Source organism: Limulus polyphemus, unplaced genomic scaffold (genome assembly GCF_000517525.1).
Source record: "Limulus polyphemus unplaced genomic scaffold, Limulus_polyphemus-2.1.2 Scaffold1184, whole genome shotgun sequence".
Taxonomy (NCBI): domain Eukaryota; kingdom Metazoa; phylum Arthropoda; class Merostomata; order Xiphosura; family Limulidae; genus Limulus; species Limulus polyphemus.
Genome location: NW_013666794.1, coordinates 5,341 through 9,816, shown reverse-complemented (window position 1 = coordinate 9,816; position 4,476 = coordinate 5,341).

Below are 4,476 nucleotides of genomic sequence, written 5' to 3'. Positions count from 1 at the left end.
TTGTCGAAACGTTGTACATTTGCTGTTATGTTAAACGTATATTAAAGTTTTTCTTCATTACCCATTCAAGCCGTCTCCAACCATTATAAGCCCTTATGTTACAAGCTTTTTTTTCTTCTTAATTTAGATGTGTATATTGCTGTTTCGTCACGAGATAAACGCATCGCTTAACGCTTGAAATATTCTTGAAAGTTTAGGAAATTATTTGGAAGTATAAAAATGCTAGTTAGGCAATAGTAGGTTTTGGATATTTTTAATTTATTATTTAGCCAGTCATGTGGTACTTAGCCTCAGGTCCATTGATATCCAGCAGTTAAGTTCAAAACTATCCGAAAAATGTAGATTCAGGAAATGTATTCCACAGAATCTTTTCAAGCCACAACTCACATAGTGGTACGACAAACTAACCATGAAGACCACAGAGCTTTCCAAGCAAGTCAGGGATAAAGTTATAGACAAGCACAGACCAGGAGAAGGTTACAAGAATGTTTCTAAGTCGCTGATTATCCCTTTGAGTATGGTGAAGTTCATCATTAAGAAGTAGAATGTGCTTCATACCACCCAGATCAGACTACCCTTTCAAACAATGCAACCGGGCAAGCAAGAAACTGGTTAGAGATGCCACTGTGAAACCAAAAGTGACTTTGAAAGATCTACAAAGTTTCATGTCTGAGATGGGAGTCAATGTTCATACATCGACAGTATCCTGGTCCCTACACAGAGCAGGTCTGTATGGGCGAGTGGCAAGAAAGAAGCCATTACTGAAAAAAAGAATAATCTTAAATCTCGTATGGAGTTTGCGACAAAGCACGTAAATGATACTGCAGACATGTGGAAGAAGGTTTTGTGGTCAGACAAGAAAAAAAGTTTTTTGGTCTAAATTCAAAGTTTTACGTCTGGCGTAAGCCCAACACAGCATATCACCCAATAAACACCATCTAAACTGTCAAGCATGGTGTTACGGGGATGCTTCTCATCAGCAGGAACTGGGAAGCTTGTCAGGATTGAGGGGAAGATGGATGGTGCAAAGTATAGCCGAATCCTAGAGGAGAATCTGCTTGAGTCAGTCAGTAATATAAAAGTCGAAAATTCACAATTCAGAAGGACAATGACCCGAAGCACAAGGCCAAAGCCACACTGGAATGGTTTCAAAAGAAAAATAAATAAATGTCTTGGAGTAGCCCGTTCAAAGTCCTGACTTCAATCCAATAGAAAATTTATGGAGAGATTTGAAGATTGCAGTCCATCAACGACCCCTAACACATTTGTCAGAATTGGAGCAATTTTGCCAGAAATAATGGGCAAAAATTATAGCATTCCATTGTGCAAAGATTGTAGAGACCTACTTAAAAAAAAAAAAATACTCACAGCAGTAATTTCTGCCAAAGTTGGTTCCACAAAGTACTGACAAGCCCCCCAGTGGCACAGCCGTATGTCTGCGGACTTACTACTCTAGAATCCGGTTTTCGATACCGTAGTGGGCAGAGCACAGATAGCCCATTGTGTAGCTTTGTGCTTAATTATAAACAAACAAACAAGTACCGATATAGGGGGCTGAATACTTATGAAATCAACAAATTTCAATTTATATATTTTCTTTACAGGTTTTGCTAACTTTCAACCTTTTTCACAGATACCAGTGTTAAGTTTGATCATGAGAGTTTTGAATAAAAGCAAGTTCATTAAAAATTGTTTACATTATTTGTATTTCATAGAAATGTGATAATTATTGGTAGGGATGAATACTTTTGCAAGGCACTGGATACACGAACTAAGAACGTAGAAGTTTAGGTAGTTGATCTTTATACAGATATAAGTTTTTAGTGTGGAGGCTAGGTCGGTATACTAGTCTGAGCTGAAATTGAAAGTAGAAGTGCGTGGTCGAGAAAAGTATTCACATAGTTTTCAAATTCTTCGGGATTATATTCTTTTTGCGTAATTTTTACATGCATTGTTTTTTATCCCAAACTGTTGCCCCCCAGTGGCACAGCGGTATGTCCCCGGACTTACAGCGCTAGAATCCGGGTTTTCGATACCTGTGGTGGGTAGAGCACAGATAGCCCATTGTGTAGCTTTGTGCTTAATTACAAACAAACCCAAACTGTTATACTCTTTTCTTCTTCCTTACAATTTTCTCTAGATTTTTTAGTGAAATGTTTAGCTTGGTCTTGTTCACCTGTTGCTAAAATATTAGCAATCATGTCATCGTCGTCTTTCTCACTTCTGCTAAGTAGTCACTTGATTGTATCTCCAAATGTTCAGTTTCAACCTTAAGTTTTTCAATTTCCTTCCTAACTAGATTTCTTGTTCACTTAGTGAGGAATTGATAGTTTTTAATTATGGAAATAGATTAATTAATTAATTTTACCCCAGTTACAAGTGTATTTTATGTTTAATCAAAAATACATAAATGCCAATAAATTAATAACTCTTGTTTAATTCGAATAATGATTATGTACAGTTTGCTGAACCTTCTTGTTGCCCTAGTAAATCTATTGTCGCAGGACATCAATGTTCCACACACCGTATTAGTTCTTTCGTGGATGAATTATTAAAACCGTTTATTCCAAGAGTCAAAAGTTACGTGAGGAATGATTTAGATTTTATATTAAAATTTCCTGTTAAAACTGGTCACAACTGCAGTCTACTTACACTAGATGTACAATATTTGTATACTAATATCGAACATGAACTTGAAATAGCAGCAGTTAATTATTTTTTTGAATATTATCCAGATCTTTTGCATGCTAGGGTTAATAAAGAGTTTTTAAGTGAAGCTGTAAAATTAGTATTGATTAATAATTATTTTATCTATAATAATTATTTTTACCATCAGATAAAAGGAACCGCCATAGATACAAAAATGGCACCTACATATGCTATTTTGATAATGGATTTCTTAGAAGAGAAGATGTCTACCATTGTTGATCAAAGAATGAAGTCAAATGTTAGCTCTTATGTAATGTCGCATTGGCTTAGATACATCGAGGATTGTTTTATTATTTGGAAAGAAGACTTAAGCTGTTTTAATTTTAGTCAAGTTTTAAGTAATCTAGATCCAAACATTAAATTCACTGTCGAAAAGTCTGATAAGTCTATATATTACTTGGGTATGGTGATTGAAATATCTGACAATGGCCCCTTAGAAACTGGTATTTTTTTATAAACCGACAAATTTCCATACTTATTTAGGTCTTAAAAGTAACCATCTTAGACATGTCAAAAGAAATATCCCACATACGTTAGCAGAGAGAATTGTACAGATTGTTAACAATAGAGAAAAGAAAAATATTAGACTGAATGAATTAAAAATGTTTTTGTTAAATAGAAATTATCCAGAGGGCTTAATTGCCAACTGTAAATTTTGCGCCAAATTTTATGGACCAAAGGCTATTAATAAAACATAAATTTTGCCTGTTGTTGCAACGTGCACCCCAGAATTAAAAGTTTAAATCAAAGAGTGTAAAAGTTTGATCAATTTTTCGCATCTGTAGCCGTAAGTAATGCCAATGTTATTGTGCGTATAGACAGTCAAGAAACTGGAACCGTTTACTTTGTTATAAATATATAATTGAAAACAGACAAGAATATCTTTATTAAGGTATCACTCGGTGTAATAACTTAGATGTAAACTCTGTAATATTGGTGATATTATTCCAATATTATTAGAGACATAAATAAAATCATTATGTTTAAAATCAAAAAATATTTTTCTTGCTTTTGTTTGTAATTATGCACAAAGCTACACAATGGGTTATCCGTGCTCTGCCCACCACGAGTATCGAAACCCGGTTTCTAGCGTTAGAAGTCCGCCGACATACCGCTTCTTTTTCTTGCAATTCTAATAACTATAATTATATATAAAAATATACAGTATGTTGTGAATGTTACATTGGCCAAACTGGAAATTTAAGATACAAAATGAATCAACATAAGTTTCGTGTTAAAAACCAAGTTAAGAGTCCTTTAAGGTGCTTATACATTTATACAATTGTATCTTAAGTAGCTATGGTATAATACATTTACATTAAATTTTATTGAAATGTTTCTTTGGAGACACAGTTATCACTGAAAGTGTCCTGCTTTTCTCTTGCAACACTCATGATATTTTCATTAAGAAAAAAAAACAAGTACTTTTTTTAAGTTTGTTTTATATTTGAAACTTACTCATTTTTTATAATTTTTATTGGTTAAACCTGAAACATATAATTTTTGTGGGAATTTCAATTGTTTTATTAACTGCTCAATTATAGAAATACTGCCTAGTTATAAAAATATTCCCTATTTATGACTGGTGATGATCGGTGCGGTAATCTCAGAGATGCCTCTGGGATGGGACGTATATATTTTTTGTATATTTTTATAGTGTTGTCAGGTGACGTTCTCTGTTAGACTTCTTGCATAATTTGTACGTTTCCAGATTTTTGTTAATATATTATTCGTATGTTTTACCCACGTTAGTTTTGGGTCGAAAGG